The sequence below is a fragment of the Papio anubis genome, chromosome 3 (assembly GCF_008728515.1).
Source record: "Papio anubis isolate 15944 chromosome 3, Panubis1.0, whole genome shotgun sequence".
In the NCBI taxonomy this organism is placed as follows: Eukaryota; Metazoa; Chordata; class Mammalia; order Primates; family Cercopithecidae; genus Papio; species Papio anubis.
This window is the reverse complement of record NC_044978.1, coordinates 106,266,926-106,283,719: the sequence shown is the minus strand read 5'-3', so window position 1 is coordinate 106,283,719 and position 16,794 is coordinate 106,266,926. Positions and strand designations below refer to the sequence as shown.

The 16,794-nt window shown below is 36.5% G+C and overlaps 1 protein-coding gene across 30 annotated transcripts in view; it reads right to left on the bottom strand.

Annotated features, from left to right (window-relative positions):
- Positions 1 to 16,794, bottom strand: part of ADGRL3 (adhesion G protein-coupled receptor L3) — an 864,507-nt gene that overhangs the window by 113,731 nt on the left and 733,982 nt on the right. The gene's annotated exons all lie outside the window — the stretch shown is intronic.

Here is a 16,794-nt window from a genome sequence, read left to right as displayed (position 1 = left end):
CTAAATTGAGTGATACTGATATTGTGGGAATTCCCAATGTTCATACAACCAACATTTGAAAGAGTTGGGAAGTTATATGTAGTTATATCTTGCCACAAAGCTATTATTAGATAATTTCATTATGAAAAAAAAAAAGAGTCTGTCACTTCTAAACCCAAGGCAAAGCACTGGCCTAAACATTTCTCTTTCAGGAAAAGTTTACCTGATTAGATGTAGATAAAATCATTATTTTTATTAGAATCTCAATCATGTGTTTGTGCCTTGAGAGTTAACTACATCCAGGATGAAGAGCTTTAAAGGCTTTGAGAATAGTTAAACAGTGAATTAAAAAGTCATATTTCCAGAAAACTTTATAATTCTCAATATGATTCTTATAGATTTTGTTATTCAATTCCTAAAATAATTGACAGACTGTTAGAAAAAATTGTGTTAGTCATATTTGATCAATTAATAATGGGAACAGGAAGTTCAGATGATTTGCCTAAAAACAAAATGGAATTACTTAAAACACTGGAATCAGAAAACTAGGCCTCCTGATTTTTAATTCTTATTTCTACTTTCCTGAATTATAAACTTGGAAAATAAAGAATTGTGATGACAATATCTTTTGTGATGCTATGGATTAAAATGAGGTAATCTATGTAGACATTAAAGGAATGATGTTCATCCTTATTAGGAAAGGTCTTGAGACACTCTGAGAGTTGAAGTCTTCATCCAGTGTCCACATTTAGGATCCCTTATGTACTCGATTACTTTTTTTTCTTACAAAACGTTTCTCACTAGAATTGCAGATGGACCTCTAGTTGCTATTTTTAGCCAATCTTATTTGCTGAAGATGAAATAGAATCTAAATATTTCAAGTGTGAGGATCCAAGCTGTGCATGGGAGGATCACAGGATTCTTTCTGCTTAAAAGTTATATTGTCCACGATTCATAATAGCAAATACATGGAATCAACCTAGACGCCCATTAATGGTGGACCGGAAAAATAAAAATGTGGTACATATACGCTATAAAATACTATGCAGCCATAAAAAGAATAAAATCACGTCCTTTGCAGCAACATGGATGGAATTGGAGGCCATTATTCTAAGAGACTTAATGCAGGAAGAGAAAACTAAACAATGCATGCTCTCTCTTATAAGTGGGAGATAAATACTGTGTACACATAAACACAAAAAAGAGAACAATGGACACGAGGGCCTTCTTGAGGGTAGGATGGGAGAGGGGTGAGGATTGAATAACTACCTATCAGGTACTCTGTTGATAATCTGGGAGACAAAATTATCCGTACACTAAGACCCTGTGACATGCAATTTATCCATGTAACAAACCTGCACATGCACCCCCTGAACCTAAAATAAAAGTTGGAAAGAAAAAAAAGTCATAGTAAAAGAAAAAAAAATTCTGCTATAATCCAGAAAAAAATTCAAACGAAGCATGTTATTAAATAATATAAAATGTATTGAAAAAATATATATAGCAAAACAAACAAACAAACAAAAAATACAGCCTTATATCATGCTATCATAATTGTGTCTCTCGCTTTGCTTAAATTAACTGTCCTAGGAAGTGATGTCACTTCCTCTAGGGTGTCCTTCCTGACTCTTCAAGGTCCAGGTAAAGCTCATTCCCATGTGTTTCCACAGAATCCTCTATAGTTGTGAGAACTACAACACATTTCTCACAAGATGCTGATTTTGTTGATCAGTTGTCTGTATTACTAAATAAACTGTAAGCTTTGCTCGTCACCAAGATGGTACTCAACTATTTGGGGAACAATAAAGGATGGATTGAGCACATTATAAATTTAAAAAATTAAGATGAATAGAACAAAGTTTCCAAATACGTTCCCACAGATTTCTCTTAATTACAAAAAGTTCAATGTTTCTGTACAATGTAACTTTTTAACTAAGTGATCCAATTCAGTAATACAGATGACTAAATTGATAGTAACTGGACCTCTTGATGCAACGGAAAGGATACAGCATTTACTACATGGTGTTCTTGACAAAAATGTTTTACCCAAATCTAATCATGAGGTAAAAAAATAAGAAAGATTGTGACTGTGGAACATTCTATAGGTCAACTGACCTGGACTTTATAAAATGTCATTCTTATGAAAGAGAAAAACAGGCAGAAAGACATAAAAGAAGATTAGCAACAAGGCAAATGAAGGCAATGTATGATCTTTGGTTGGGTCCTACTTGAAAAAAACAATGACTCTATTGGGACAACTGGGAAAAATTTTTTTGTGGATTATATAGTAGATGATAGTATTGTATCAATGTTAAATACCTTGTTTGTGTTAACAATAATGTTCTTAAAATATAATTGCTTGAAATTTTAGGAGTTAGGTAATATAATATCGGTAATTTACATTCTATTTTTCTATTTTTATTTCTTTTATTATTATTATTATTATTATTATTTTTTGAGATGGAGGCTTGTTCTGTTACCCAGGCTGGAGTGCAGTGGTGCAATCTTGGCTCACTGCAAATTCTGCTTCCCAGGTTCAAGCAATTCTCCTGCCTCAGCCTCCTGAGTAGCTGAGACTATAAGCCCATAACACCATAGGCCCATACCATCATGCCTGTCTAATTTTTTGTATTTTAATGGAGACGGGGTTTCACTGTGTTGCCCAGGCTGCACAATTTACTTTCAAAAAGTCAAATAATAACAGCAAAATATACACACATGCACAACATATACAGAAAGCCAACTGTGTCAAATAGATATGAATTCAGAAAAAAGGGGTATATGAATATTTATTGTATCATTCTTTCACCTTTTCTATAAAAGTTCTGTAAAGGAGTGGAGAAAAAAGAAATAAAATGATTTCAATGGGTTTTCTTCAAGTCCATAATGCTCTATTTCTACAAATAATTTTAGACGTATCTTTTTCTTTCATTAATTTAAGAAGATATACAACAAGTTGGTGTCAATTCCCCTCCTCAAATAGAAACACTATCTTTCTCATTATCTCTAGGTAGATTCTCTTTCTTCTTTTTTTCCTCCCTGCCCTTCACAGAGATAAGTAATGGGGAAAATACATAGACCCTTTACTCTTCTTCCTCCAATGATTTTTCCTATTCAGAACAATTTCATCAGAAATGAAGTAAAAGAGGTTTTAGATAATTGGTGGTCCACTCTAGATGGGAGAAAGTGGTATGGAAGGCAGCGTTCTCCTTTTCCTGTTTTGTAACAGGAAATGAACAAAAGAGAATTAGAGTTAAGGTTGATATCCCAGGAGCTATGATGGTAGGAAGAAAATTCTCCCATTATACTCATTCATATTTTGAAATGCCCTTTTTCTGCCCATTGTATGCAAGTGAAATATAGTTCTAAATACTCTCTACAACCTGGGGAATTAAAACATCAGTGTTTGCAAGTGTCTGGCACAGAAGGAGTGAAAGCGAGTGGACGAGGAAGGTGGCAGCTATCTTTTTTTAAGTAAAAGGGATTTGTTGTTTCTTGGTAGCCTGGGCAAAAATGTAACCAACTCTTATAAATGGTTAATATCTAGTTCTAGACAATTATAAATGGTTAAGAACTAGCTCTAGATACATAGGAAGCCTGAGTAAACATGCTAACTGATCTCAAAATTTAGAGGGGTTAGATGTACAGACCTATATTGCAAAATACAGATTTATTTTAATGTAAAAACTAGGCTGGGTGTGGTGGCTTATGCCTGTAATCCCAGCACTTTGGGAGGCCGAGGTGGGCAGATCATGAGGTCAAGAGATCGAAACCATCCTGGCCAAAATGGTGAAACTCCATCTCTACTAAAAATACACAAATTAGCTGGGCGCGATGGCGCACTCCTGTAGTCCCAGCTACTCGGGAGGCTGAGGCAGGAGAATCGCTTGAACCCAGGAGGCGGAGCTTGCAGTGAGCCGAGATTGCGCCATTGCACTCCAGTCTGGGTGACAGAGCCAGACTCCGTCTCAAAAACAAACAAACAAACAAACAAACAAACAAATCCATACTTTTAGGAAGTATGTACATCATTACATCATTTAGGATCTGCACATGGGCATGGCTGAAGTTTCCTTTTTAGTCAATATAAAACTGGTAAATGTAAAACATTATATATATTACATATTTATAAAACAGGCCATGCTGCTCCTCTGCTCAAAACTCTCCTGTGGCTTTCCAGAGTGCTCAGAGTAAAACCCAAACCTAGAGTCCTTCCTATGTCGTACAAAGTCTTCTGTTCTAGACCCTGCAGCCTGTTCTGCTAACATACTCTCTCTCTTACTTTTTCCACTCCAACCATACTGTTCTCCCTGCAGCTCCTCAAACATATAAAAATCATCCTGGTTCAGGGACTTGTTTTTGTTCCTTCTGCCTGGAAGAGTCTTTCTTTCCCCAGGTGATCTTCAAGGCCTGCTCTCTCACTTCCTTCAGGACTCTGCTCCTAATACTGAACTTGGACACAAGAGGAGGAAGTAAACAATAAAACAGCATACTAGCAAATAAATAATTTCAAATTTGAATAAGTGTATGAAGGAGATATATTATGACAAGTGTGTTCAGTGAGAAAGCACCAAAATATTCTTGGTTCTAAAAAGTTAGCTTTTGGATAAAGTTAATATTCAAGATAATATAACAAAATCTTACGTTCTTGAAACCAGTTTCTTTTCAAGAAATTTTCTGTATTTGGAGATACTCAACATACAAATTATATAGTTTTTCCTTAAATAAATACATTATTTAAGGTACTATTTACACTAAAGTATTATACTTAAGTATTAGCTATGATTTTTAATCTCCACCTCCACCTAAATCCCACCATACTATAGACAGCAAAATGCAAAATGAGTGTAAGAACTAGGAATAGGATTGTGCAACTTTTAGCATCATAAATTCAATATTTTGTTTTCTAATAATAAAATTTATTTCTTAAATTTTTAAAGTAACTTTTCTTTTTGTACGTTAAAAAGTAAAAATATTCTTTTTGAAAAACAAGTACTTTCATGTTCAACTGTAGAGCCTTACAATGTTAAATTACCTAGTGTTTTCTTCTAGCCTAGAAAAAGTTTAGCCATAAAATATTCAACACACAGAATCCATGGCATGGAATTAAAATGTTCCAACCTGTGACTGTTTTCAATCAATTCTACATTTAGAAAGAAATACAATGGCTTTAAACAACAAATCAAGTTCTATACTTGGAATGAGGTGAAGTTGGGATGGGGTGATAATAGTAAGCTTTAAAAAAATACAATCATCAAACTAAAGAAAGTGAAGTATTTTAAAGATAATAAAAATCAATGACAAGTTGAATTGACAGGAGAGAGTAGGCAGACTTTTTGTATTATCTCCAAAGAATTATAATTTGACTAGAGAAAAGAGCTAGTAGTATAAATTATAAGACCATTTTCTGAGGCATTTTTATAGTGCTCTACAAAACCACAGTAGAAATGTTAATATCATTACTTTGAAACTTATGCTCCTGTAAATTAAAATATTCCCTCCACAAAGGGGGTTACAAAAGAGAATTACTACTAAGAGGTGAAGAGACATTTGGATTTAGTTTTTTAACATTCTTCTAAACAACAGAGAAATCTGCAATTCCCAATAATGGAAAGTTTTAAAATATCATAAATACTATATCTCAGTTAAGTATACAATTACATTACCTAAATTTTGTAATGGTTACTTTTGTGTCTAAAAGAGAAGACAATCAAAGGTTTCCTTAGACAGTAGAAGCAGGGGGAATTCAGTAGGTAACCAGTTGTGTTGCCACCTTGAGGTTTATGGTAGCAATTCAGAAAACTTACAAGTAGATGAGACAGGCTCTTCTCACCTTTGGATGTTAGCATAATTTGGAATTCAGAGATAACACTGATATGATTTGGCTCTGTGTTCCCACCCAAATCTCATCTTGAATTGGAAGCCCCATGTGTGGAGGGAGTGACCAGGTGGGAAGTGATTGGATCCTGGGGGTGGTTCCCCTACGCTGTTTTGTGATAGTGACGAGTTCTCATGAGATGTGATAGTTTAAAAGTGGCAGTTTTTCCTGCTTTCTCTCCCTCTCTTGCCACTTTGTGAAGAAACTGCCTGCTTTCCCTTCACCTTCTGCCATGATTATAAGTTTCCTGAGGCCTCCCCAGGCATGTGAAACTGTGAGTCAATTAAATCTCTTTCCTTCATAAATTACTCAGTCTCAGCTATTCTTTATAGCAGTGTGAAAATGAACTAACACAATTCCTCATAGCAGTTGGTTTTGTGGTTTCTAATGAAAGAAAGAAACAAACAAACAAATAAACAAAAAACCTTTACAACATCAGCATTAATAAACTTACATCAATTAGAAACAAGAATGAAGACAAAGCAAAACAAGACACTTTTTGGATATTTAAGAGGTCTTATACCATATAACATGGTTTTTCTTTTAATGAATTCTGTCCACTTAGTCAAAAAAGATTATTTTATATACCATACAAGGCACTGAGGTTGCAAACAAGAAGAAAAGACATTCCCTAATAGGAGGAAGTCACAGTCTAGAGAAGTCAAATACGTTTCAAGAGATGATTATAATATAAAATGATGAGAGGAACACAAAGTATTTTAGAAATACGTGAAAAGAAAGTTAACTTTTACTGAATACTCATTATGTGACAAGCACAGCTCCAAATCTTTAAATTTGCACAACTGCAGCAATTTCTGAACACACAGATTAGAAATTAGTAACATTTGTGAAACATTAAAAACAATATTTTTTTTATAGAAAGCAAGAGGCAGAGTCTGTTTAATTGGCAAAAAGCATGTATGAAAGAAAGAAAATGAAATAAAAAGATGCTATAGGATAATTTTACATTTGACTAAAAGCTTCACCATTTTTCAAATTGTAATTAGGTATATTTTTCATAAATGTAAATATTTCAGAAATAAAACAAAGCTTTAACTAGTTTTCCTTGTGTCAACAGTAGTGTCCTTGCACACACACACAAAATTTAGTTTTTCCTAAGGTCTTTGTCAATTCCAAATTGTAAACTACTATATAAATGTAACCTCCAGCCTGGGCAACAAGAGTAAAACTCTGTCATAAATAAAAAATAAATAAATAAATAAATAAATAAATAAATAAATAAATAACCAAAAGAGAAAAAAATGCACCATTAAATTAATAAATAATCCTCTTTTATATAGAGATTACTTATAATTTGGCTATGCTTATTTATGGACTATGAGATGGCCAGGTGTAATTACTCTTTTATATAAAAGTTCTCACATAGCCAACTCTAATAATTGAGAGGTATAAAATGACAAGCATTCCTTTACGCCAACAACAGACAAACAGAGAGCCAAATCATGAACGGACTCGCATTCAAAATCACTACACAGAGAATAAAATACCTAAGAAAATAGCTAACAAGGGATGTGAAGGATGTTTTCAAGGAGAACTACAAATCACTGCTCAAGGAAATAAGAGAGGATGTAAACAAATGGAAAAACATCCCATCTTCATGGACAGGACAAATCAATATTGTGAAAATGATCATAGTGCCCAAAGTAATCTATAGATTTAATGATATTCCCATCAAACTACCATTGACTTTCTTCACAGAATTAGAAAATAACTACTTTCATATGGAACCAAAGAAGACCCCGTATAGCCAAGACAATCCTAAGCAAAAAGAACGAAGCTGGAGGCATCATGCTACCTGACTTCAAACTATACTAAAAGACTATAGTAACCAAAAAAGCATGGTACTGGTACCAAAACAGACATATAGACGAATGGAACAAAACAGAGACCTCAGAAATACCACCACACATCTACAACCTTCTGACCTTTGACAAACCTGACAAAAACAAGCATTGGGGAAAGGATCTGCTATTCAATAAATGGTGCTGGGAAAACTGACTAGGCATATGCAGAAAACTGAGACTGGATCCCTTCCTTACACCTTATACAAAAATTAACTCAAGATGGATTAAAGACTTAAACATAAAACCCAAAACCATAAAAACCCCAGAAAAAAACCTAGGCAATACCATTTGGGACACAAGCATGGGCAAAGACTTCATGATGAAAACACCAAAAGCAATTGCAACAAAAGCCACAGTTGACAAATGGGATTTAATTAAACCAAAGAGCTTCTGCACAGCAAAAGAAACAATCATCAGCATGAACAGGTGACCTACAGATTAGGAGAAAAAATTTGCAATCTACCCAGCTGACAAGAGTCTAATGTGCAGAATTTACATGGAACTTAAACAAATTTACAAGAATAAAAAACAAACAACCCCATCCAAAAGTGGGTAAAGAATATGAAGAGATGTTTCTCCCAAGAAGACATTTACGCAGCCAACAAACATAGGAAAGAAAGTTCAACATCACTGATCATTAGACAAATACAAATTAAAACCACAAAGAGATACCATCTCATGCCAGTCAGAATGGCAATTATTAAAAAGTCAAGAAACAACAGAGATGCTGGCAAGGCTGTGGAGCAACAGGAACACTTTTACACTATTGGTGGGAATGTAAATTAGTTCAACCATTGTGGAAGACAGTATGGCAATTCCTCAAGGATCTAGAGCCAGAAATACTATTTGACCCAGCAATCCCATTACTGGGTATATAAGCAAAGGAATATAAATCATTCTACTATACATGCACATGCATGTTTACTGAAGCACTATTTATAATAGCAAAGTCATGGAACCAAACCAATTGCCCACCAATGATAGACTGGATAAAGAATATGTGGTACATATACACCATGAAATACTATGCAGTCATAAAAACGAATGAGGTCATGTCCTTTGCAGGGATATGGATGAAGCTGGAGTACATCATCCTCAGCAAACTAACACAGAAACAGAAAACCCAACACTGCATGTTCTCACTCATAAGTAGGAGTTGAATAATGAGAACACGTGGACACGGGGAGGGGAACAACACACACCAGACCCTGTTGCGGGATGGGGGGCCAGGGGAGGGAACTTAGATGACAGGTCAATAGGTACAGCAAACTACCATCGCACAAATATACCTATGTAACAAATCTGCACATTCTGCACATGTATCTTGGAACTTAAAGTAAAATAAATAATAATAATAATTGAGAGGTGTTTCTTTATTGAAATGACTTCCGGCCGGGCGCGGTGGCTCAAGCCTGTAATCCCAGCACTTTGGGAGGCCGAGACGGGCGGATCACGAGGTCAGGAGATCGAGACCATCCTGGCTAACACGGTGAAACCCCGTCTCTACTTAAAATACAAAAAAATTAGCCGGGCGAGGCGGCGGCGCCTGTAGTCCCAGCTACTCGGGAGGCTGAGGCAGGAGAATGGCACGAACCCGGGAGGCGGAGCTTGCAGTGAGCGGAGATCGCGCCACTGTACTCCAGCCTGGGTGACAGAGCGAGACTCCGTCTCAAAAAAAAAAAAAAAAAAAAAAAAAAAAAAGAAATGACTTCCCCCCAGCAGAAATTCATCACTAATTAGTTTAAATTAGTTTTTGTATTTAACTGTCATGTACTTAAAGAAAAATCATTTCAAAGTATATTTTCTCTTTGATATGGGATAGCTACAATGAATGAAACTATATGTATCTTAATTAATTTAGTAACCATTCATTATTATGTAGTTTAATCTGTTTAAGTTATTTTGTTCTAAAGTTTGAAGAACATACCTGAGGTACAAGTAATCAGCAACTCTAAAGTATATTTACAATGTTTTCACTAATGTCTAGTTTGAAAGCTAAGGACTAGATCACTGAAAAATAGTTACTCAGTATTGTCTTATTCAGACCTCTGGTGCTAACGTAAAAGTTTTGAACAAATAATCAAAATAAGAAAAATTTAAAATTTAGAAAGAAAACAAAAACAATAAAAAACACTTACCCTAACCCACTATCCCCTACTCTGTAGAAAAAAAAAAAATAATGTTCGTGAAAAGGTAGAAAAGTTTCAGTGCTCGTATTTAATTTTCTAAGCAACGTTCAGCTGGAATTATGCCATTTACTTTTCTTGTCTGCCTGAGGGGAACCTAGCTAAAATCTCTCTGAGCACCCTAGTCAACAATCAGCCTTGACACAACCTTCCCTTGATAAACTATAAATTCTCTGAGGCCAGGGACCTGGTTTGCCTTACTCCTTCTATATTTTGTGGAGATGGGGTAATCTAAAATGTTAAATAGGGTGAACAAGGAAAGCCTCATTGAGAAGGTAATATTTGAGCAAAAACTTGAAGGAGACGAGGAATCTTGGCAAGTGCTATCTTTGCGGGGGTGGGGTGGGGAGTGTTGAGAAGAGAAAGACACTTAGGTCTAACTAGGACACATCTGATGTGTTTGTGGAAAGGCAAGGAGTGGCTTTCCACTGTAACCAGTGGCTACAGCAGGTGAGCAAGGTGAACAGTGGTAGGAGAGGATGTCAAGAGATGCTAATGGGGGCCAAGATTTGAGATTTTTCTCTTACTCAGATAAGGAGTCATTAGAGATTGAATCAAAGGTATGAAGTGCCAGATTTGCATTTTAAAGGGTTTTGGGAATACATTTGAGGAGTGACATGATCTAACTCACATTTTAAAAGTATCCCTCTGGCAACTATGTTGAAAATTAAATTAGGAGAAACAAAGAAGGAAACAGCAGTTGAGATGCTATAGCAAACAAGTAGAGGAGAGATGATAGAGGTTTGAAACTAGGTGGTAGAGATGATGCTCAGAAGAGGTCAGATTCTGGATCTGGCAGGAGATGCTGATGGGATTGACTGTGCAGTATGAAGGAAAATAAACAAATCAAAAGTGATGCCTGCTTTAGGACCAGAGCATCTGAAGGAACAGAGTAGTCTTTTACTAAAATGGAGAAGACATAGATGAGAGAATATCATAAGTATATAGCTCTAGGATTGTGACACTTTTAGATAAGTGTAAGTAGTTACATCAAGCCACTGGTGAAATCTGAGTCTGGAATTTAAAAATGGAGATAGAAATATGTGAGAGTCATGAGATGAGGTACAGAGCCATACGAATGCATGACATCTCCGAGGGAGAAGAGCAGGTATTTAGGATTATGCTCAGGACCAGAATGGCAACGAGAGGTCATGCATATGAAGAGAAAACAGCAAAATATGCTAAAAAAGGACAAGTTGTTGAGAAAGGAAAGAAACTAGGGAGTGGTGTACCCACGGCACAGTGAAGAAGGTGTTGCAAGAATGAGGCCAACTCAAATTCTCCACACATTAACTCATGAAATACATCTGATCTTCGTAACAGGACACTTCTTTGATAAGCCCTTTCTGAGGACTCCTGGCTCACACAGATGATTTTCACCTATGTCTCTAAATCACAGGGTAGGCCTTGGTTATAATTCTTATCAAAACTATGACTCTAGCTGCACTTTCTCTTCTGTGCCCTTCTTCCCTATCACCACTTCTCTAAAAATACGAGTTTCCTGAGGGCCTTAAGTTTGCACTGGAGTCCTTGGAATCCAGTAATACATCTGACAACTAGGAAGGAGGAAGTTACATTTATTCAGAGCCTACTGTGTATTAGGCAACGTGTCAGTATCTTCATGATGTTTATCTTAACTTAGGTGATCAAAAATGTGAATAAAAGAATAAAGAAAGTGTTGACCGAACAGCAGAAATAACACATAGGACAAATAAAAGCAATTCAGTGTATTGGGAGAGCTCTGGAGTGGAGAAAGATGCATCAGGATACCATAGCTTGATGCCAATAGCTATCAAGATTTTTGAGCTAACTCTTCCTGCACTCTTTCCAAATTCCTCAAACAAAGTTCTCCAATAATAATTTTGTTTCCTTTACAGGTTTTCTTGTAGAGTTAGAAACTGACAACTAGAAGACATAAATATCTGTTCCAACTGGCTGCTGTACTTCTCACTGTGTATGAATAAATTAATGTTCTGTTTGAAACATTAGTCTTAGGTAAGTTTGGCTAGTGTGTTTCTTTTTGAAACTCTAGAGATGATCAGTCTCCTTATTTTCTGTTTTTCATTGACGGCTAACATTTCAAAATCTTGTTGTGAGATCCAAATGGGGTTGATGCAGATAATCACAAGAGATTATGATATAAGAATTCCAGGACACACATGCTTTGTGATTGACTGCTAAAGGAAAATATTGATTTCCATTTATTTTATCTCTTGTTGACACACAATAGTGGTCACAGTCATGACTGTTATACAATGGATTGGGGAAAGGTTGTTAGGCAATGAACTGAGCATAAAATGATATTTTTTGTTGCTGCCTCAAATTTGATTCATTTTTCTGAGTCTGAGTTTATAACCTAACCTAAAATGTAGACTCTCAGAGCCAGAGTAATACAATCCAGATTTAAATCTATCACTTGTTAATATATAGCCAGTCTTGCTAAGATGGATCAATTTGTGATGCTCTGACAAAATAGAGTTTGTAGTCCTTCGAACATCAAAATTTAAACTGTGCTGACACAGCTAAGATAATTTTACTTTTAAGCTGCTAATTGAGCATAAATTTGCTCTCCCTCTGGTATACCTGCACCAACTCTCTCTAAATTTGAATCAAATAAAATTTTGTATGAAATTGCTTTGTTTTGAGACAGGGTCTCACTCTGTTGCCCAGGCTGTAGTGCAGTGGCACAATGACAGCTCACTGCAGCCTCAACCTCCTGGGCTCAAGCAATCCTCCCACCTCAACCTCCCAAGTAGCTGGGACTACAAGGGCATGCCATCACACCTGGCTAATTTTTGTGTTTTTTAAATAGAGATGAGTTTCACTGTGTTGTCCGGACTGGTCTTGAACTCCTGAGCTCAAGTGATCTGCCCGTCTCAGCCTCCCAAAGTGCTGAGATTACAGGCTGCAAGCCACCATGCCTGGCCTGGATGAAATTATTTGGATCAATAACATAAGGTAGCTAAAAATTTTGCCATCATTTTTACTTTGTAAAATGTTAAGGACATTAATACTTTCCCTATTTTTACTGATAGCAGGGAGAAGACAATGTACATGTGTATAGCCCTTCTATCGACCTCTATAAACAAGGTAGTAAGCCATTTATATTTTTGTATCCTAGTATATCTGAAATACAAATCTTCTTCATGACTACTACAACAGCCCTTGCCTATGCCCTAGACATCCCTTACTTTACCAGGACTTATTAAAATAACTGTCACACTACAACCAGTCTAATCATTTTGTTTGTTTGTTTGTTTGTGACACAGTCTTGCTCGGTCGCTCAAACTGGAGTTGCAGTGGTGATCTCAGCTCACTGCAACCTCTGCTTCCTGAGATCAAGTGATCCTCCCACCACAGCCTCCTGAGTAGCTGGGACTACAGGCATGCACCACTATGCCCAGCTAATTTTTGTATTTTTAGTAGAGACAGATTGCCATGTTGGCCAGGCTGGTCTCAAACTCCTGACCTCAACTGATCCAGCAGCCTCAGACTCCTGAAGTACTGGGATTACATGCATGAGCCACCTCGCCCAGCCAGTCTAATCGTTTGACATCTATCATCCACAAAGAATTAGGAATAATCTGTCTAAAACTGCAACATAAACTGGTGCTATTATTGTTTTTTAAATAGGAATAGTCATTTTTATGCTTTATTTAAAAAGCCTTAACCAGTCTAATTTAGTTTTCTATTTTATATACATATATTTATTATTATTATTATACTTTAAGTTCTAGGGTACATGTGCACAACGTGCAGGTTTGTTACTTATGTATACATGTGCGATGTTGGTGTGCTGCATCCATTAACTCGTCATTTACATTAGGTATATCTCCTAATGCTATCCCTTCCCCCTCCCCTCACCCCATGACAGGCCCTGGTGTGTGATGTTCCCCACCCTGTGTCCAAGTGTTCTCATTGTTCAATTCCCACCGATGAGTGAGAACATGTGGTGTTTGGTTTTCTGTCCTTGCGATAATTTGCTAAGAATGATGGTTTCCAGCTTCCTCCATGTCCCTACAAAAGACATGAACTCATCCTTTTTTATGGCTGCATAGTATTCCATGGTGTATATGTGCCACATTTTCTTAATCCAGTCTATCATTGATGGACATTTGGGTTGGTTCCAAGTTTTTGCTATTGTGAATAGTGGCACAATAAACATACGTGTGCATGTGTCTTTATAGCAGCATGATTTATAATCCTTTGGGTATATACCCAGTAATGGGATGGCTGGGTCAAATGGTATTTCTATTTCTAGATCCTTGAGGAATCACCACACTGTCTTCCACAATGGTTGAACTAGTTTATAGTTCCACCAACAGTGTAAAAAGTGTTTCTATTTCTCCACATCCTCTCCAAAACTAGTGCTATTATTGTTATAGATCTAGCAATCATTTTTTAGTTGCCCATGGAATCACAGCAAAGATCCATACCACAGTTATAACCTGAGACTCTGGAAAGAGAGCCTCCCCATTCCCGCGCCTCCTCCTTTTGAAGGGGTTGGGTAAACCACTGACTGTGAGCCAGGAGTCGGCTCTTCTGACACTGCCATGTACAGGTGCAGAACTCTGGGGATTCTGAGAATCCTAAGTTCAGGTTGTGTGTCTTCAGTGATTATAAAGATATATTTTGTTAAGTCAGGTTATATTTCATTTTTCCCAACTTTATGTATTACTTGTAAATATTTAGACATGTAGGATATTGAGAATTCCACTCCGAGTCTACAGATGTTAAGCCCATCTAAATTTCCACATTGTCCTGATTCAAGCACCAGAGATGGAAATAAATAAATTATGCCTTTCATGGCCACAGTCCTACTAAATTCTTCAGTCCACCTCCAGTTTCTAACTACAGTGAAAGATGGTCATATGAATTGGGTTATTCTTGTCATACCAACTAAAACAGAGGCAAAAGACAGGGAAGAAAGCATTCAGGGCACAAAACATGGCTCCAAGAATGGAATTCACTGTAAGCCTGCATACTGAAACTGCCTGTTGTAACCTGAAACTAGTTTTACCCAATAGCTACTGAAACAACCTCCTTTGACTCCAAGACCCATTGCCTGTCACTCACCAATCAGAGCTTGCCAGCTCTCCACACTTGACTAGTGCCAATGAACTTTCTGGGACAACAATATGTAACACTTCTTCTTGTTATGAAATCTCCAACTTTCTTTTTGTTCTTCAGGCATAAGGAAGACCATCCAGTCTGTATGTATACCTGAACTGCAATTCTTGCTTTCCCAATCAAATCTTAAATTTAGATATTTGTTTCTGTTTTTATTTTGACTTAAACACTAGCCTTGTTATACTTATCGTGTATTAAATTCTAAACTCTTTTACCATGCTCTACACAGCATGGTATATAACATCTTTGTGTTTTCGCTCCTGCTGTTTTCTCTGATTGAAATGGTCTTCACAACTTTTCTGGCTAATCCATTAATCTCTTAATATACAGCTTTTCAATCTCTAAGAACTTCTCCAGACTTTTATTATACTTATTCAATTTTCCCACAGTACACTGTTCAAACTTCATTCTTATCACTACCTTATTAACTAGATAGCTGTTTTTTTCTGTCTCATCTGAAAAGAAAACCTGTAAACTTTTGAAGCCAGTGTTCATATCTTATTACACTACTAACATATATGTGCTGAACTGAACAGTATGGTTAAAAATACACGTTATTTCACATTTTATTGAACTTGTAAAGACAATTGTTTTGAAAATACTATTTACCAGTTACTAAAGTTGAAAGCTAAGTAGTATTAGTTAAATAGTGAAAAATTTTAATGAATTGTATGAAAGAATGTTCAATCTTTGTGAAAGCCATTCCAGGGTTTTAAGTACTCATTTTCTTTTCACAATGAAATATGTACCATATAATTACAGCAGAGGTATTATAATATAAAAGGCTGTGAAAACTAAGCTTTAACTTTTGCATAAAGTGTTGAAGCTATGAGTGCTTTTCCCTACCAAAGCAAAATACCAATGCTAGTTCTAAAGACAAAAATTTTGTATATATTATACAGGATTAATAATCTTAAAGACTAATACATATGAAATTGTATTTAACTTATAAAGACATTTTAAAAAAACAAGACTCTATATTTTAAGATTTTTTTTTTTTTTTTTTTTAATTTGAGACAGAGTCTCACTCTGTCTGCCAGGCTCAAGTGCACTGGTGCAATCTCAGCTCACTGCAACCTCTGCCTCCCCGGTTCAAGCGATCCTTCTGCTTCAGGCTCCTGAGTAGGGGGGATTACAAGCATGCATCAACGCTTAGCTAATTTTTGTGTTTTTAGTAGAGAGGGGTTTTGCCATGTCGGTCATTCTGGTCTCAAACTTCTAACCTCGAGTGATCCTCCCGCTTTGGCCTCCCAAAGTGCTGGGATTACAGGCGTGAGCCACCATGCCCAACCTATTTTAAGATTTTTTTTTGAGACAGAGTCTCGCTCTGTCGCCCAGGCTGGAGTGCAGTGGCGCGATCTCTGCTCACTGCAAGCTCCGCCTCCCGGGTTCACGCCATTCTCCTGCCTCAGCCTCCTGAGTAGCTGGGACTACAGGCGCCCGCCACCGTGCCCGGCTAATTTTTTGTATTTTTAGTAGAGACGGGGTTTCACCGTGGTCTCGATCTCCTGACCTTGTGATCCGCCCGCCTCGGCCTCCCAAAGTGCTGGGATTACAGGCGTGTGCCACCGCGCCCGGCCTATTTTAAGATTTTAAATGTCATTATCCATTTAGTTTAAGACATACAATATTTATTTTAAAAGTATTATTTTTGTTGAGCATCTTGTTTCGAAGTTCAAAAATTAAATTTTTAATGTCACATAATGTATATAATCTATTAATAGCCTTCTTCCAACTAATAACAATTGGTGGAATC